Raw genomic sequence first — 19,941 nt, 5'->3', positions numbered from 1 at the left:
GATCGACTTGTATTTTTGGTTTATGAAATCACATGTAGAGGGTCGGCGATTAATTAGTCAAAGATGAGAGCAATCCTCATTTGGAAAATAGTAGAAAACGTCAAACTGGTCAAGTACTTGGTAGAAATTGCTAATTATTAGATAAAGAACTTCAGTTCAATGATTACTCCAATCACTTCTCATACTACGAAAACTGATAGACACCAGATACACCAGATACACTATTAGCATTTGAACATTGAAACATCTAGCCATTCTGTCACCTACATATCCTTAAACTGGATTAACCAATTTTGTGTGAAGTGGCATCCCAACAATGTCGAATGGAGGCAGGTTCCTTGATAGGGCAGGAAGCCAAAATGGAAGGACAAAGATGGTTAGGGTCTGGACTAGAGTGGAAGGCCATAACAGATGGACAAGGATGGTCTGGCATCCTGACCAGCATGGGTGCCTGTTCCTTCCCAGGAAGGGAGAACTGCTTGGAAGGACAGAAGGTAGCTGCTTCTGGGAGTTATGTCTTCCCCCTGTGCACACAATGACAGCATCCCACCAGCTGTACTCCCATATAGATACCTGCAGGGTGGCAGGTTGGGAGTTGTAGTCCCATGAGATAGTCCTGTTCGGGTTCTTAGGCACTTCCTGGGGGAGTTGCAGGAGCACGGTATACTTTATATGACGGGCTATTGCTTGGCCCAGAAGTGATACCAAATGTACAGGAGTGTGGCATACAATTAGCTGGTTTTGCTTGTACCCGTAATCAGTGTCGGGAGAAGTGTAGATGAGACTATGTGAGAGGTGCAGAAGGAGGAAAAAATCAATATTATTGTATTGTACTGCTGTGGAAGAGGATTTGGAGGTCTGCAGGAGTTATTGTAAAATAAAAGAACACCTTGCGTTTGAACCTAGAACTATGCAGTTTACTTGTGTCTCTGGGTCTGGGTCGCTTACAGGTTACACAATCCACAGGCATTTTACTCTAAAGAAACCATCACCAGCATAGCAGAACTATGACACAGGTAATGGTGAATTACTAGCTTTTAAATTAGTAAATTGTGTCACTGGTTAGAAGAAGCCAAAAATCCTCCTATGATTTACATGGACCACAAAAATCTAACCTGTTTGAAATCTACTAAAAGACTAAATGTTCACTAGAAACAATGGCTGCTATTCTTTAGTTGGTTTAACTCTTACTTTCACTTAACGTGCTGGAAATAAGGATGGTAAAGATGATCCCTTGTCTTATCTTTATGATTCTGGTAATTGTTCACCAGAGCCTGAAAAAATTGTACCTCCAGAACATTTTTAGGTGTGACTATTATTAAATCCCTACTTCAAATTGAGGAAATAATGCAGCTTGCTTGGTCTGTGCAGGCTTTAAATGAAAAATGTATGTTCCCCCTGAATAACATAAAAAGTTTGATAGAGCACATGCTTCCCCCATGGTTGGTCACCCAGGCATAAAACAAACCTTTGCTAGGCTTAAAATGTATTTTAAAGGGAAAATATGTATAAAGAAACAAGAGACTACATTTTAGCCTACTCATTTAATATCTTTGCCAGGGCACCCTTTTTTGGTTATTACAGTGCATTTCTGCTCAATCTTGACTATGTGTTTTATCACAGATCTGCCTCCCTGTAAGGGTTTTATACTGATTCATTAAATATGCTTATTTCATTTCTTTAAAAAGACTGACTTTAGCAAAGGAGTTTACTAAAGTTTTTGTTTAGTATATTGTGTACTTACATGTGTATCTGACTTCGACAATTATTATTAATCGGGGAAGCCAATTTGTATTTTGATTATGGAGAAGTTTCTGTGATCGTTTGGGTTGTGGTGTGAACTTAATGTCTGGTTATCACCCTGAAGTCAATGGCCAAACAGAAAGAGTTCATCATAATTTAGAAAAGTTTCTTCATTGTAGAATTGGTTCCACTTGAGAGTCCTGGAGTGAATTCCTGCCTATAGCTGAATTTGCTAGGAATGTGTTATCTCATACTGAATTGAAAATATTACCATTTGAATATCTTTATGGATCCCAGCCTCATCTTTTAGATATCCCTTCTTGATCCTTCCCCATTCCCTGCCAGAGTACTTCACTAGGATGCAATTGTTGTGGCAGCTAGCTCAAAAGAACACAGTGAAAGCAGGAGCTGCTACCAAAATGGTTTGTAGACCTCAGAAGGACAGCAGCCCCCCGATTTCAAGATTGTGAAGAAGGTGTGGCTTGCTATATGACACATCCACATGAAGGTTCCTTTTTGCAAAATAACATCATGTTATATCAGTCCTTATATGATTCGAAGGAGAGTGGCTCCTGTGTCATGATCTGGTTTTGCCTATTCATTTTAATATCCATTCAACATTTTTAATATCTATGCTGAAACTGTTTCAGTCTTTATTATACGCATCCTACCCCTTCACCTTCTGTTAAGGAAGACAGCACAGATGAGTTTGAGATCCAGTCTATCCTTATTTCATGTGGTTGTGATTCTAATTTTGAATATCTGGTCCACTCGAAAAAGTATGGCCTTGATGGATTGACAAACTTTCAAAGAACCAGGGAGCAAACTGACAGTAGTACCCTGCTAAGCCCAAGAAAGCCTGTACCTGCAGCTTGGTTTTTGGCACGAGCCATTTAATGGCATCAGTCTTTGAACACTGTGGACAGACCATACCCCAGCCCACCAGGTAGCCTAAGTATTAGGCCTCCATTAGCCCAAAATAACATTTCTTAGGGTTAATCCTGAGATTGGCATTACTTAGTGTCAGGCACACATGTACATGCTGTACATGTTCCTTCCAGGTGCTGGAACAGATGACAAACATCATCCTGACAAGCAGCATTATAGGAGTTGTGGAGTTGTAGCACTCTGTCCACCAGATGTTTTAAGGTTACAGAAGCAACCTAAATGAGAGGATGTTTTAATCCCAGTGTCTACTAGGAGTGCTAAACATGGTCTTTTTCCTTTGTAGAGTCCATTGAAGGAATCTGCCAATACCCTTTTGTCAAGTCAAGGGTGCAACCTAAAGAATAGCAATCCAAGCATAGCATCTAAATAAAGATAGCAAAATATATACAAAAAGAAGAAAATTCAAATGATCCTTACAAAATTGATCTAAATGCTACAATACTAATTCAGAATATACTGTAAACGCTGAAGATGATCTTTCAGCAGTGGTATTGTGGTGGCCCTGCTTCTTGAGCTTCATTCAAAGAACACAGAGTACAATAACTTAAAGAAAATATCCAATGAGACAATGCATGTAAACAAGAAAACAAAACAATAATTAATAACAATATTTACAAAACATTTAAAAACAAAATGTTAAACTAAATGAAAGCAAACTTAAGAGAGAGAGATGTATCATAACAATTACAGTATGTCATATTGGCTACCCACCACACTTCCCAAGAGAAATTTGTATGGTTCAGATATGAGCACTACAAGCAGGTTTCTGTGTATATCCATATTTCTAATTCAAAAACATGCTGATGCAAGTATGACATTAAAGAAAGTTTAGTCATCCATCAGCCTGCTATATTCTAACTACAGGGTCACGGGGGTCTGCTGGAGCCACTCCCAGCCAACACAGGGTGCAAGGCAGGAAACAAACCCCGGGCAGGGTGCCAGCCCACCGCAGGGTACGCACACACAGGACAATTTAGAATCGCCAATGCACCTAACCTGCATGTCTTTGAACTCTGGGAGGAAACCGGAGCACCCGGAGGAAACCCTCACAGACACGGGGAGAACATGCAAACTCCACACAGGGAGGACCCGGGAAGTGAACCCAGGTCTCTTTACTGCGAGGCAGCAGCGCTACCCACTGCGCCACTGTGCCGCCCAAGTTTAGTCATTTCTTCTCAAAATAAACCATTTGATTTTCACTTTAATATTGTTAATTACAAGTCCTTATTGAAATTGAAAAAGTCTCATATGATATGTACAGATTTCAGCTTTTACATCAAAAAAGATTAAATGTGAACAAAACTTTGTTGGCTTTTCCATTCACTGTACTCCTAATATTTTTTCAGCTGTAGTGCCCATCTACGAGAAATTTGCATGGTTTCCCCATGTTCTTAGTGGCATGATCTACTATATGTAATTTGGTTAACATACATAAATAAAAATCAGTTCTTTTAGGTTGACTGGCATTTAAACAGGGAATATATGAATGTGGATTTATGTGCAATTATGCAACATGGACAGACTTGGGGACAGTTCCGATTTAGTTTCTATTTTATTATCCATTACTTCAGATTCAGATTAACATGTACAGTAATCCCTCGCCACTTCGCGGTTCACTTTCGCGGATTCACGACTTCGCGGATTTTATATGTAAGCATATCTAAATATATAATGCAGATTTTTCGCTTCTTCGCGGGTTTCTGCGGACAATTACTCTTTTTACTTCTGGTATTTGCTTCCTCAGTTGGTTTGCCCAGTTGATTTCATACAAGAGAAGCTACCCAATCAAAGCACGCAGTTAAGTTCCTGTGTGCTGCTGATTGGCTCAGCGACGCAGCGCTGCATTAACCAGGAAGTCTCATCTCATCTCACTCATTCAACATTAACGTGCTCCTGCTACTGCATTCAGGGGATCATCACTTTCATCGTCATCATTTTTACTGCGCAGCATATTCATCACGTCATATATAGCTACGTGTACTTCGCTATACAGTAAGTGTAAACTTATCTACCGATTTCATATTGCTTAGCAGTTGTCCCTGTTATTAATAGAGTAAAGGGTGGGTTGTAAACAATACAGGGAGGGTTTAAAAACGTCCAAATACACGTTAAATAATTAAATAAATATGGTGTTCCTACTTCGCGGAAATTCAGTTATCGCGGTCGGCCTTGGAACCTATCTCCCGCGATAAGTGAGGGATTACTGTATTAGGTAAAATGGGTTAGATAAAGGATGGATGATTTTCCCCTTCATATTTCTGAAACATATCATGGGAAAATCTAGCACCCAGTGACAGACTACTCACCACAGACATAAATAATACGGAATTTTGAAATGTTAATGTATTTTTTCATTATTCATATTAATTTACATTTTAAAAATAATAATCATTCTTCCTTTAATCTTTTCTGATATCAGTTTACTAAGCTCTGTATACTGAGAGAAAATAATAATCTACTTGTACTTCTCAATGCCTAACCCACAGACTAAGGTCACTTGCCAGAAGAGATTTTTTTTCTAGGCAGATGCTGGAACAAGAGAAAGCAGATATTAAATAGAATGTGAGTAGTATAGACAACAGAAGCATTGCAGGAATGATGCCTGAACCTACTATCTGTTACAAATCTTATTTAACTCTATTTTATTTTATGGTTTAGGTAAAATAAACCTTTCTTTAGCAAAAACAACATCCTAAATATAAAACAAAAGAGGTATCTGATTTAATTACCTATGGAAATAGCACTATGGCTTTATTGTTTCAAACTCAACATTATACTCATCATATGTAAGTCATTGCTGCATTGGAAGATGAAGAAAGAGGCATACACAAAATCAAGTGTCTTCTTTCAGGTACGTTATTAATTTTTTTTGAAACAGCAAAAAGAAAAGTATTGTACTTTTACTTTCATTTGCCATTACTGAAAACAATTATTTTAAAAAGACAAATGCATTAAGTTGAATTTCTGTTTAAATTTCCCATTTAGTGAGGCCAAAAGACTATTTTATTTTAGTGTTTATTATACTGCCATTTTAAAGAAACAATTACAATTGCAACAGCGCTTAAATGTTTCAAGGTCAGTGCAAAAACCATTACATTATTATATCATTACAATCAATATTTTCCTTAATTTTAACAGTTGAATCAAGTGTCACTTTAGAGTAAACACAATTTTGCTTAGTTGTATTTGCAAAATTTAGTGTTTGACATCATAGTTTTTACCTTGTACAGTTAGAAACATTTTTTAATTAATACACTAAAGAAAATGAATAAGTGTGGAAGAGCTTACTAAAATCGGTAGAAATATTTTGCTAATAAAAATTTCCAGTAGTACAGGTTACAAAAATTTTGTCAGTGCCTTACTTTGCTTCTATTTATACACTTGTGAATCATTTGACATGTAAAGAAAATACATATGAAATAGTTTAACTAATGAAATTACATTAAATCAACCAAAAATACAGTATATATTTAATTCAGAAGTTGTTTTTAAATGTAGAAAAGCATTTATGTATTTCAGCATTTTTTATGATGATTTGCTCTGCAACGTTACCTTAGGCTATTTGTCTTTTTAAAGTCCAATAAGAGATTCTTTGCAGGCTTGCCTAGTTTCATGTTTTAGCATCTTTGACATATCACCATTACATGAAATTAGCTCTGATCTGAAGCTTGGAAATAGTAAACAGCTTTAACATAAAACAAATATAAATGTAGGAAAATTAAAAATTTTTACTAATCAGTTAAAATATTATTACATTCACCTTAATATTTTCCTTGACTGGGGAATGGGAATGTATTAATACATAGATGTTTAGGATAAAGAGCTTCAATTTGTCATTGACAGATACATTCTGTAGCAAAATATATGCAGCTTGAATATTTTGTGTGCAATGCAAAGTGTATTAGTTACATGATTTAGTATATTAAATGTGCAGTGCCAAGAAGCCAAGTACTTATATTCAAAATCAGCTCAGGGCTTATTGTGCTTCACACTTACTGTACATTTGCATTAGTGGAAATACAAAATGAAATATTAAACACCATAGGAAAAAGCACAGTGTGTCATAGTTCTTAATGCTTGCAATATTTTGACCACATAGCATAGGCGTTAATGAAACTGAAAGTAGTCAAATTTAAAAAATTTCATAAAAGTTCACTGCTAACTCTGAATTTGATTAACGTTGGTTAAAAAATGGATGGATAAATTATTTTGTGAATTAATATTTGAAAGGATATATAAATAAAAAAAGATATTAAGGTATTACTTTTACATGTAGTTAAATATATACTAAACTGTGTAATCTTATTTAGAAGTTACATTGTTGGAGATGTGTTGGAGAAGTTACATTGTTGGAGATGTGCCTGCAGTGTATAAACTAGCATTTATACACTGCAGGCAATTAAGATTAAAATGGAAAAATTAATCTTTGTGAGCAATTTGTATCTTATCAGCAGTGTGTGACAAAAGGAGACCATGTTGTGCTCTCTCTACAAAGATTTTCAGTTCAAGATTCAGTGGCAGACTGCTGTGCAGTTATGAAACTCAGGTCTTTCAGACTTTAAAATTCCACTAGTGCTACCTCTAACCATCCTAAAGCACTGCAATAGAAAAGGCAGGTTCAGAGATTAGATCATTAATATTTTCCTTTCTTTGATATCAAGAATTTATAATAATGTAGTGTTAATTTTAAGGATAAAATTCCATACCATTTTAGCAATTTGACAGGAAATACAATTCCAAAATGCAAAATAAAACATTTTAATATAACAAAACTTTTGCACTTTAAGCAATTAGATTGTCAGTGGTAAGTAGTAGCTTTAACAAAGATGTAACTTACTGTACAGATTTCTTTCTCTTTCTTATTTTGTGATACTTTTCTAATTTACTTGCTATGCATGTGATGAAGTTAATTTCCCATTATGAAGTAATTAAGTTTATCTGGACTGAATAATTAAACTGCATAGTGTACCACAGTGGATTAAGACCTCTCATTTTCTTCTTAAATACTTTATTAAAAATCACAAATTCAAATGGTACTAAACTGACTTGTTTCCCATTAAGTTGCTAATAATTGTCATCTGCCATTTCAGAAGAAGCAATAAGCCTCAGAATGTATATATGTAACATAACATACAAAAAAAATCTCTAACCTTCTTATTTCAGTTCATGTCATATCATCTAGTGAAAAGGAGAAACACAAACTTGGACAGGGTGCCAGTCCAACATTTGGCCCACTTATGCATACACCCACTCTTACTCTCTACCGATTTAGTGTGGACAATTAATCTAATACACACATCTTTTAGATGTGATAAGAAAACCAAAATACATGAATAAAAATTATTATAAGTAAGCCAACTAAAATTTTACAATTTGTTGAGAAAGAAACTTTTGGCCAATGCTGTCCTCCAGAACCAGATACCCCTACTGCTGTATAGTAAAGAATACTAAAGTTGCATACTTTTTTAGATCAGCTAAAGAGTTGGTTTTATTAATATGGTAATATGTCAGTGAATATTATGTAATCATAGTATTTTTTCACTTTTCAAACAAACAAATCTTTAAAATATATCCATTACAATTTCCAAAAGAATTTATTATCTAACTGATTTTAAATTAATTACAAACAGCTAAATCAGACTTTCCATCGTGTCCATACAATACTTACTGTCCATAATTTTCACCAGTCTAAAATATTATCCCAAAAGAAATCTAAGGTGAGAGCTTCAATGACACGCAATAGAAGAGTCTGCGCTAAAAAATGTTAAAGAACAGCTTGTATCGGGTAATAGCGTCTGTTTCAGACATTTGACACCATGGGTACTTAGATCCTTTTTCAATGACATTTAAGATTATTAAAACTGCTTGACTGCTTCTTATCAAACATTGAAATGAAAATTGCTATACCACTTATTCATTAAACAAATCACCCTGTAATCACCATAAATGTAGTCTCTCCAGGTGATATTTAAAGCTAGGTGGACCCTGTGCTCAATACAAATGACACCTGATCAAGCAATTGTAAAACCACAGAAATCTATATTAAAATATTAGCTAAGGATAATTTTCTTCACATAAAATACTCACTTTAGCAAATGGTATACAAATATTGAAATAAAAATGATTTTCAATTAAATATTATACTCTCAACAATTTTAAAATTGAACTATAGAAACACGGCCTGCGAAGATCTAATGTGTCCACTAATTAAAGTCATATTTTCATCCTCAGACACTGATAAGGCACATACAAATGTATATTTAATTTCTAGCTATTTTATTGACTCTGTATTTCTTTCTGTGTTTAAATTCTCACCCAAAGTTTTATACATTCATTAACATTTATTTGCCTCTGTTCTAGTGGTTTTCTAATTTTTCTTAATAGATTTCACCTTGCTTTTCTTTATTCAATTACTGATTTTGTAAGAAGGTTTTTATTCTGCATGGAATGCTATGATTTGTTCTTCAGGTTTAAACACATGCATCAGACAAATGCTCTAAGGTTGACCATTTAGAATTTTGTTTACAGGTTTATAATTTAGAAAGTCTGTGCTTAGTACTTCATGCTTTGAGCAGGATTCATACATACACAAAGACAGAAAATGCAGACCATTTAGATTAATGTGTTGTAACTTTTCACATATTTAACATCATCTCATTATTTTTTAATACAGAATTGGAAAACTGTGATGTAGATACTAATATGATATAAACACAGTATAAATAAGACATGGTGTCTCTTCTTACTTATCCTGATACAGCTGAAAAAAATAAATATTTGCAGAAAAAAAATTAAAAAGTAAAAGATATTTAAATAGATAAAGGCATAATTAAAAATATGACCCAATACCCAATAAATTCAGACCCAGAGTAATACCACAAGCTACAAATGATTCAAAAAAATAAAAAAGAAGAATTGCTATTAAAGCAAAAACAAATAGCACACAATTTGTACGGTACAACTCTAATAAAAAGCAGTAAACGCAAATGGGAAAATTAATTAGAGATGCACAAGAGGAGCAGCAAAAAACAAATGAACTAAATGAATATTTCACCAAAGTCTTTATAAAAGAATAAATAAATGAAACGCTTCAAGCAGGAGCTAACACAAGTTCAGAGTTTACTAATTTTAGAATAGAACAGTCTGATGTGCTTCAGGCCCTTAATGCTTTGAAGACTAATCGACCTTCCATGCAATACTGTATGTAATTTTACCAGGCTTTCTAAAAGAAATGTAGATGTTATTTATATACCCTTACTAATAACATTTCAGAATCACTTCAGATGGGAGTAGTTTGTGATGACACGAAGTTGCCAGTTTGCTCCAATCCACAGTTGGGGAGACAAAGTAGTTCATAGTAATTATAGGCCAATACGCCTTAAGTCTATTCAATTAAAAATTCTGAAAACTGTAATTACACATAAATTAAGAGGCTACTTATATGAAAATGACACTACATAGCAGTCAGCATAGTTTTATGACAGGAATATCCTGCTAAACCAAATAGTTATACTTTTTTGAACAGGAGACTGGAGTCTTGGACAAAGCAAAGCAAATAACATAATTACAACATAATGTTATGACATGACAAATTTTCAACATTGAAGATGTGGATAATGCCTAAATACTTACTTTGTTAGGCTTTGGTTTTGCTTTTTTTGATTCTCAAATTTATTGCTTGTTTTCCCTCAGCAGCGTCTTTAAATTTTGAGTACGCCATCTTAATTCATTGATTTGCCAGTTTTTAATTTTAGGCCAGTTTTTAGTTCATCCTTTATCAAAATTCTCTTTTGTCTGCATCCTGTCATGCTTGATCAAAACCATTTCCGCTGTATAATATAGTATGCTGTTACCAACATACACTATATCAAAAGGTGATGTGACATCTGTAGATCTGTGAAACTCCTTCATCAATGGCAATGGTTAACTGGATGGACAGCCTAGCCAACAGCTACATCTAAAATTTGTTGTGCATGCCCCACTGCTTTTCTGATGTAGGCCTCTTTGGCTAGAATATGCAGGAGCAACCCATTAAGTCCATCAGTCTAGGCTTCAAGCAAGAGAAAGCAAGTCTGGTACTAGAGCTGAGGTAGTCTACTGTCCAGCTCATAAAGAATACGGAAGTCCCTATCTGGAAAAGCTGCAAGTGGAAGACAGGAGACAATGTATCTCCAGCCTGTAACAATGATAGTTGATGGGGACAGTCCAGCTCACTCGTACTGGCTTAGGTTGGGGAGTACCACAACAGTTTTGGTCAAAAGCCACCAAAAAGCAGCAAAGGGCCATTGTGATAGATAAGGTCAGCAGGCTAGAGCAGGAGCATTATCACATAAAGGTTCAGTAGTATCCCAGGGCCACCAGAGATCCTGGACCCTATGGGGTACAGTGGTAAATAGACGCATTACTTGGGCAGACATTTGGAGGACAACACAAACCAGATGCAGCTTTCTTATAAGGACAGCCTATGACACACTCCTATTCCACTGGAATTTTACCCAATGGTTTGGAAGTGACATAGACTGCCCACTGTTTTGCAACATCAAGGCAAGCCTCCAGCATACCCTATCAGAATGTAAGGCTGCATTAACCCAAGGATGTTTTAGGTGGTGCCATGACCAAGTCCTGGAAAAACTGGCTGGGGTACTTGTGAGATGTTGTACCCTTACAATGTTCTTCAAGCCAAGCAGCATGTAATAAGCACCTGCACAGAAGAGAGATACCATACACAGACCAGGCAAAGCAGAAGGCAGTTGGTTTTCCCGAGATAGATCGTAATAACAACTCTCTGGCCAGATATTATTATGTAGTATGTAATGGAAAGAAGGGTCCTCATGATTGAACTTACCATCCCCTAGGAAGAGGGCATGACAGCAGCCCAAAAAAGGAAACATTTCAAGTACACAGAGTTGGCAGCAGATTGCCAAGATGCTGGCTGGAAGGCCAGAGTATACCCTATATAGGTTAGATGCTGGGGATTTGTTAGCAAAGCAGTAGTTCAATTGGCCCATGCTGCTGGAATGATGTGGTCAAACCTATGGAAAACCACAGAGAAGCTGGGAGAGCAGTCAGAGAAACCCTTCTACTGTGACTTTGGGAGAAGGACTAGATTTGGGGGCGATCACCCCTCTAAAGGCAGCTACAGAGGGAGGCAGGGAGACGTAGTAGATGTAATGGTGTAGGGGGCAAAACATCTTGGAATGGCAACCTACAGCTGATAATCCTGCAGATGACCCAAGGTCACTGGCGGAGGTGAAACAGGCAGAAATGCCAAAGCAGGAGCTAACATCTAACCTGTACAATGATCTTGACACATTATAACATCTTCTGATTTTTTTTTAATTTCAATTTTCTTTTTTCTGAATTATGTAGTTTTAACTGATTATATCACCAATCTTCCTTATAAATCACAACCATTGCTGTATCTATACAATACAATACAATTTATTTTTGTATAGCCCAAAATCACACAAGAAGTGCTGCAATGGGCTTTAACAGGCCCTGCCTCTTGACAGCCCACCAGCCTTGACTCTCTAAGAAGATAAAGAAAAACTCCCAAAAAAAAAAAAAACCTTGTAGGGAAAAAATGGAAGAAACCTTGGGAAAGGCAGTTCAAAGAGAGACCCCTTTCCAGGTAGGTTGGGCGTGCAGTGGGTCTCAAAAGAAGGGGGTCAATACAATACACAGAACAGAACAACTCCTCAATACAGTATAAAAATAAAAATTTTAGAAGTACGGAGCAGAATTTAACAGTAGATGATATAATATAATAAGATTTGAATTAGTTTAGAGTCATGGAGACCTAGAAGCTGCCTCCCCCATTTGGCCATTCCACAGCTGAAACAGCGCTGGGCCAGCCAATCTGATGAAAGGACCCCTCTTTCCCATGATTCCTGCGATCCTCCATCAGGGATGACTTTACCTTAGGCAGGCAAAACAACTTGGCAGGTGGGCCGTGGCACCAAGTGCCACATTTGAGTACCGAGAAGAGAAACAGAATAGGTGAGGGTTAGTATCTAATTATAGCTATCATGTTACTTATGTTTTAGTGCTAATGACTAACAACAGAGATGCAGTATGTACAGTTAATCAGCAGCTCTAGTCAGGATATGCTGAACTGAAGTAGTGAGTCTTCAGCCGGGATTTAAAAGCTGAGACTAAAGGGGCATCTCTTATAGTAGCAGGCAGACCATTCCACAGTTTAGGGGCCCTGTAACTAAAAGCTTGACCTCCCACTGTTATTTTATTAATCCTTGGAATCATAAGCAGACCGGCATCTTGAGATCTTAATGTGCGCTCTGGTTTGTAAGTCATGATAAGTTCAGACAAGTAAGCCAGACCTTGGCCATTTAATGCTTTATATGTTAAAAGGAGGATTTTGAAATCGGCCCTAAACTTAACCGGGAGCCAGTGTAGGGATTTAAGAACTGGAGTTATGTGTTCATATTTTCTTGTTCTTGTAATAATTCTTGCAGCCGCGTTTTGGATTAACTGGAGGCTGTATAGGGCGGCACGGTGGCGCAGTGGTAGCGCTGCTGCCTCGCAGTTAGGAGACCCGGGTTCGCTTCCCGGGTCCTCCCTGCGTGGAGTTTGCATGTTCTCCCCGTGTCTGCGTGGGTTTCCTCCGGGCGCTCCGGTTTCCTCCCACAGTCCAAAGACATGCAGGTTAGGTGGATTGGTGATTCTAAATTGGCCCTAGTGTGTGCTTGGTGTGTGGGTGTGTTTGTGTGTGTCCTGCGGTGGGTTGGCACCCTGCCCAGGATTGGTTCCCTGCCTTGTGCCCTGTGTTGGCTGGGATTGGCTCCAGCAGACCCCCGTGACCCTGTGTTCGGATTCAGCGGGTTGGAAAATGGATGGAGGCTGTATAAAGAATAGTTTGAACATCCAGTGAACACTGCATTGCAGTAGTCAATCCTACTAGAGATAAATGCATGAATTAATTTCTCAGAATCCTGTTTATTTAGAAAGAGCCTTAATTTCCTAACATTTTTAAGATGGAAGAAACATGTTTTGGACTACTTTGTAATATGCGCTTTAAATGACATGCTAAAGTCAAAGATAACTCCTAGATTGCGGGCTGATTCAGTAAAATTAATGGGGATTCCAACTGAGTTAAATGATGACAAAATATTGTTGTGATCAGCGTCATTCCCTCTCATTCATCCACTCCTTTAATTCACTAGCACAACTAATTAAAGACAACATCGGAGAAACTTCATTTGTTCTAAATGAAAGGTATAACTGGGTGTCATCTGCATACGAGTGAAAATTAACATTCTGTTTCCCAATGAGAGATCCCAGTGGAAGCATGTAAAGTGAAAACAGTAAAGGTCCCAGTACTGAGCCCTGCGGGACACCAAATTGAACTTCTGTGTATAATGATGGAGTACTGTCAGCACATTTCTGTACATACTGGAATCACTTTGATAAATAAGAACTAAACCAAGCGAGCACGGTGCCTGTGAGCCCCACATCATTTTCTAGCCTGTGCATTAAAATAGAATGGTCGATGGTGTCAAATGCTGCACTTAAGTCCAACAACATAATTACAGTGAAGTTTCCTTCATCAGAGGATATCAGAATGTCGTTTACAAACCCCATTAGTGCCGTTACTGTACTATGACCAGTGCGGAAACCAGGCTGGAATTTCTCAAATAAATTGTAATGCTTAAGGTATGAATGAAGCTGACTGGCGACTACTTTTTCTAGTATTTTAAAGAGAAACGGTAAATTTGAAATAGGCCTATAATTATTTAGTATGTGTGGGTTTAGGTCTGACTTTTTAAGTAATGGTTTAATGACTGACACTTTTAGTGTATCAGGTACTGTGCCATGCAATAATGAACTATTGATAATGTTTAGAATATTCGCTGCAAGAACATCCAGTGCACTTTTTACTAGTTTTGTTGGCACTGGATCTAGGGAACAAGTAATGGGCTTCATTTTTGAAATTAAAGTTAAGACTTCCTGTTCAGTTACAGGATTAAAATTAAAGTGCTGAATACAATGTGAGACAGGGTCTGCTAAGCTAGTATTTGGTTTGTACCGTGATGCAGAGATCTGGGATCTTATATTTTTAGTTTTCTCATTGAAGAAGTTCATAAAGTCTGTACTGCTAATATCTGTTGGTATTTTGCACTGTTGATCTGAATTTCCATTTGTAAATTTAGCCACTGTTCTAAACAATACCCGAGGATTTTTATTATTGCTATCTATTATTGTAGAATAGTATTCTGAGCGAGCTTTGAAGAGGTTTTTTTTATATTTATTAACACTCTCTGTCCATGCAATTTGAAAGACATGTAGCTTTGTTGTTCTCCATCTGCGCTCCAGTTTTTGACACTATATACTCGAGTATTTTCATTAACCAGGGAGTGTTTCTGTGTGCTTTGATCACTTTTGTTTCAAGGGGAGCCACTGTGTCCTGAACGTCTCTCAAGGTCATATTATAATGTGATGTTAGCTGATCTAAATGGTTTTCCACAATTACACTCGACTTACTCAAAGTATATATGCATTTTGAAGCAGAATTACAATCTAGATGTCGCACTGTCTTTGTTTTAATCTGTTAGTGTGTTGGCAAGGGCAGGACTAAATCAAATGTAATTAAGTAGTGATCGGAAATAACTTCATTTAATGGAGTAATATTTAAATTTTGAATTTCAACTTTGTAAGTTATAATTAAATCTAATGTGTGGTTATGATTATGAGTTGGACCTTTGACAATCTGACAAAATCCTACTGAATTTAACAAATAAGTAAAACATTTGCTAAAAGTGTCAGTTTCCACATCAATGTGTACATTAAAATCCCCCATCAGTACTACGTGATCATAATTTATAGCCAAATTAGATAGAAGGTTGCTAAATTCAGTCATGAACAATGAATATGGTCCTGGTGGTCTGTAGACTAGCACTATAATTGTGTTGCAATCTGTTTTAATATTTAAAATGAATGCCTCAAAGGATGTAAAGTTGCCTAAATTTTAGAAGTGATTTGCATTTTGTTACAATGAATTATTCCAAGTCCTCCTCCTCGACCAGAATCTCTAGACTTATGAAGGAACGAGTATCCATCTGGTGATGCCTCAGCTAGGGGGACAATGTCACATTTACTAAGCCAGGTTTCAGTGAGAAGACACAGATCAGATTTTGTACTTAATATAATATCATTTACCAAAACAGCTTTAGTGCCAAGAGAGCGAATGTTCAATAAGCTGCATTTAAAACTGCATGGTTCTTTCTGAACTGGTGATATATTTTTTGTTTTAATTTGAAGTAAATTTCTATTATAGATGCCCCTGGTGGAGGGTCTAGTTTTATCCCTTGGTCTAATTATACACCTTATTTTTTGGTTATCAATTAATTTAAGGTTTATATCAAGACTAAATTTACTGGATGCCACACAACAGGGATTTTGGGTAACAGCTTCAGGATAGTAACAGGTGAGATAAACAACAGCCTGTGATTTAAGATCACATGACTGGGGCCTGGATGGTGCTCTAATCAGTCAACCAGGCAGTTTTGCTGCCATATTTTGGGATAATACATAAGATCCCCTCCAGTTAGGATGAAGACCATCTCTTTTGAAAAATCCAGGTCTTTCCCAAAAATAATCCCAAATGTTCACAAACGCTATGCTTTTATTTGCACACCAGGTTTCTAGCCAGCATTGAAGGGATTGCAATCTGTTATAAATCACATCCCCTGTATATAATCTTGGTAAGGGCCCAGATACAACTAAATTCCAACATTTTCTTTTAGCTTTGGTGCATAGAGAGATGAAGTTCCTCTTTAATACCTCAGATTACTGTAAATAAATATCATTAGTGCCGACATACAACAATAAGGTAGATACTTCATCGTTGGCGACACAGTCCAATGCGGCCTCTATGCCAGAAGTCTTGGCCCCTGTGAGGCATTTAACATTAACTGCTGGTGTAACATAGTTTGGGATTCTAACATTCCGCACTATGGAATCGCCAATTATGAGCACTTTCTTATTCTCAGTTTTCACAGGCGCGCTGCGGAGTGCTGAGAATCTGTTCTGGGTCTGAATTGGTGACCTGGGTGCCAGGGGACTAAATTTTGGCTTCTTAGACCCCTGTCTTACTGTTACCCACTCACCCTGTGGCTGAATTGGTGCTGCTGACTTCGGCCGCGCACTGACTACAGTGGGACCTGGAGAGACTGAAGCTGAATCAGAAGTAGCCAAATTGTCTAAACAAACCGAGTCAATCCAATTTTCAGTTTGCCTAATTGCTATCAGATTCCTAACGTGGTCCTCCAATTCGTGTATTTTCCCGACCAACTCTAAATTAACTAAACACTTTTGGCAGGTGAAGCTGTCTACAGTGTCAGCCGGAAAACCTGAACTGTACATGCTGCAGGACATACAACATATAAACGTGCCCTCAACGGGCAGAGAGCAGACAGAACTTACGTTTAGTGTTGATGTCATCTTCTGTGTTTTTTGTAGTAACTTCGGTGCTTCGGCGCTTTCCACGTTCAGCTAAGAGACCATCGGTTTTAAGTTTCCACCACCCGCTGAGCGATCGACTTTAATTTCTCACTGCCGGTTATTTCTCCTGGTCAGCTGCCGGCTTTACTTCAGTTGAACTTGCTCGGGTGTTTGTGAAGGGCTACGTGCCTGTGGGGGATGCCGTTGCTCTGTGCTTCCACTCCATCTATCTGTTCTGCATTGCTCTTTATTAGTTCACATATCCGACTTGCTCCTCCACAATTTACCATTCTACTTCAGTTGTAGTCTATAAATTTTGCTGCTCCTATATGTAATATTATGATAAAGAGTGGCTTCTCTGCATTATATGTAAGTGGGACACTGCCCTCCCTCCAATAGAAGCCACTGTTGTATAAAAGAAATTCTAATAATTTAAAAGAATTATTCACACAAAATTATATTTGTAATGTGTTACTTACCCCATTGTTGTGCAGTGGTGATCAAGAAAAATTTGCAAATTCATGGAAAATGGAGGTAAAAAATGTATGATAGAATAGGTATCTATGTTGACCAACGCTGGACTATGGTAAACATGTCTCATGTTACTCATGTCACATAAACCCATGTCAATTATCCATATGCTCACAGCTTGGAAATGTATTAATTTTCTGCTAAAATACTGTTCCAGTTCCAGAAAAAAGTCTTAAACAGGAAACACATGCCCAAAGCATCACTTGTCAATCACAACTGCCCTCTGCCCTATAAACTCTGCCCTTGTCACTAGCCAGGATTGACAGTATTCTCCCTGTAGTGGACATTTTTGGAAGTGCTTTTTTGGGACTTTCATGCTTTAGGACTCCTAGTGTTGATGCCGAGCATGCGGTGAAAACCCAGTACATGCCAGAAGTGAGCAGAACTGTTTTACAAGCACCAGAAAAGAACAGCTGAAAAACCTAATCTGTAGTAAAAAAATAATAATAATCAAATCTGTCAGTAAAGTTCAGCCCAAGTAAAAGCCAACATCCAACAAGAAGAAGTAGCCAACAGCGAGAAGTCAGTTGCCCAGTGGGTGGTGAAAGCTTAAAGCTGATGGTCTCCTAGTGATTCAGCTGGACACAGAAAGCACCAAAGCTACTGCAGAAAGAGATAAAGATGAACTCTGCAGTGAACTATTCCGTGCTTGTCGATAGCTCATTTAGAAGTTGTGTGTCCTGCAGCATGTGCAGTTCAGGTTTTCTGGCTGACAATGTAAACAGCTTCAAAAATGCTAAGCTAATTTAGAGTTGTCAGAAAAATACACAATTTGGAGGACTGCATTAACCCTTTAACCCCCAACTCCCTAAATATTCCCCACGCCAGGCGAAATCTGAACAATTTTCGTTTTTTTACTTTTTTACATTTTTTTTTACATTTTTTACATTTATTCAAGCAGTATTGACCACTAAATGTTGTGCAAGTTCTAGAAATGGGCAAACACATAATAAAACACAAAATGTACCTTTTCTCAGGCTTCTGGATTTATTGTCTACTACAAAACGGAACAGTCAAAAGTAATTCAAAAGTCAAAAGTAGTTCAGTCAATCATAGTTTCATTCCCAGTATTTGAGTTTGCTGTGCCACAGGCCAAAGCAGGGAACTGCACAAAGTCCTGGATTGCTGGGACACTTTGAGCAGAAGGTCTTGACGTCTCTATGCTGACCCTTCTTTGAACAGACACGACAGAGTTTTTCTGAAAGTCCAAAGTCCTTACATTCATCTGGCAACACTGCTGAAATACTACTCATAGGATCCTCTTTGCCAGTGTATACACGAAATCTATAAATGTAACCTGAATTCTCAGCTAAGCAAAACATCTTGATACCAAACCGTGCCCTTTTCAATGGTAGATACTGTCGAAACTGTAAGCGGCCCTTCCACAACAATAAACTTTCATCAACTGCAACTGACGGTCCTGGCATGTAGGGCAACTGAAATGCATCAAATAAATGATCAATCAAAGGACGTAGCTTGAACAAGCGGTCGCGGTTTGGATCTTTCTTATCTGGCTCATTTCTGTTGTCATTCAAATAAAAGAATTTCAGCAGCAAAGAGAATCGGTTACGTGTCATGACAGCTGCAAAAATAGGTGTTGCATACATAGGATCTGTAGACCAGTACATCTCAATATCTGGTTTTCTGATTATTCCCATCAACATCAAAATCCCAATGAATTTTTTCATTTCGTTTTCATCAGTGTCAAACCAAGCACGAACACGGGAATGTGGAGGTAAATTGGGATTTTTCTCAATAAACTGTGCTGCATACAGATTTGTCTGATGAACAAAATGTCTGATCAAATCAGGTGACACAAACAGCTCATAAAACTGCTCAGCAGTGTAATTGTTTACATCAACAATAAAGCCACACGTTGCCTCAAACGGATGCAGAAAAGGTAGTTCACCTCGGGCAGCAGTCCAGTTGAGATGCTGGGGATACACCCACTCATCGCCGTCATCCGATGCGTCTTCATTCACAGTATCATGCAGCGCACGTTGCTGCTCATCATTGTCGCTAAAATCTTCTTCAGAACTGCTACAATCATGATCAGAACTGTCCAAAATCGCCTGCAAAGCCTCACTTGAAGTCAGTTTACGTTTCGCCATATTCACAGCTGTTACATGCGAATCACGTCACATGACCGGCCAAAACAACCACAGACTTGTTGAAATACAACGTAGTAATAATACCCACGCCAAACCGTCAGTTATACTACTTGCCAGGCATTCATATAACCACAGGCAAATGTGCCGGATA

At 37.5% G+C, this 19,941-nt stretch overlaps 1 protein-coding gene across 2 annotated transcripts in view; it reads left to right on the top strand.

The window, feature by feature from the left end:
- gjc2 (gap junction protein gamma 2) overlaps positions 1-19,941 on the top strand; it is a 199,075-nt gene that overhangs the window by 113,873 nt on the left and 65,261 nt on the right. Inside the window, exon 1 of one of the 2 annotated variants that reach the window (XM_051928826.1) lies at positions 5,302-5,542. The exons of the other annotated variant lie outside the window; for it this stretch is intronic. The gene's annotated coding sequence lies outside the window, so the exon portion shown is untranslated. Of the gene's footprint in view, positions 1-5,301; positions 5,543-19,941 lie in introns of those variants that run through there. 2 annotated transcript variants of the gene reach the window in all.

The sequence above is a fragment of the Erpetoichthys calabaricus genome, chromosome 6 (assembly GCF_900747795.2).
Source record: "Erpetoichthys calabaricus chromosome 6, fErpCal1.3, whole genome shotgun sequence".
Classification (NCBI taxonomy): domain Eukaryota; kingdom Metazoa; phylum Chordata; class Cladistia; order Polypteriformes; family Polypteridae; genus Erpetoichthys; species Erpetoichthys calabaricus.
The sequence above is the reverse complement of the archived record's forward strand: the minus strand, read 5'-3'. Positions and strand labels throughout refer to the sequence as shown.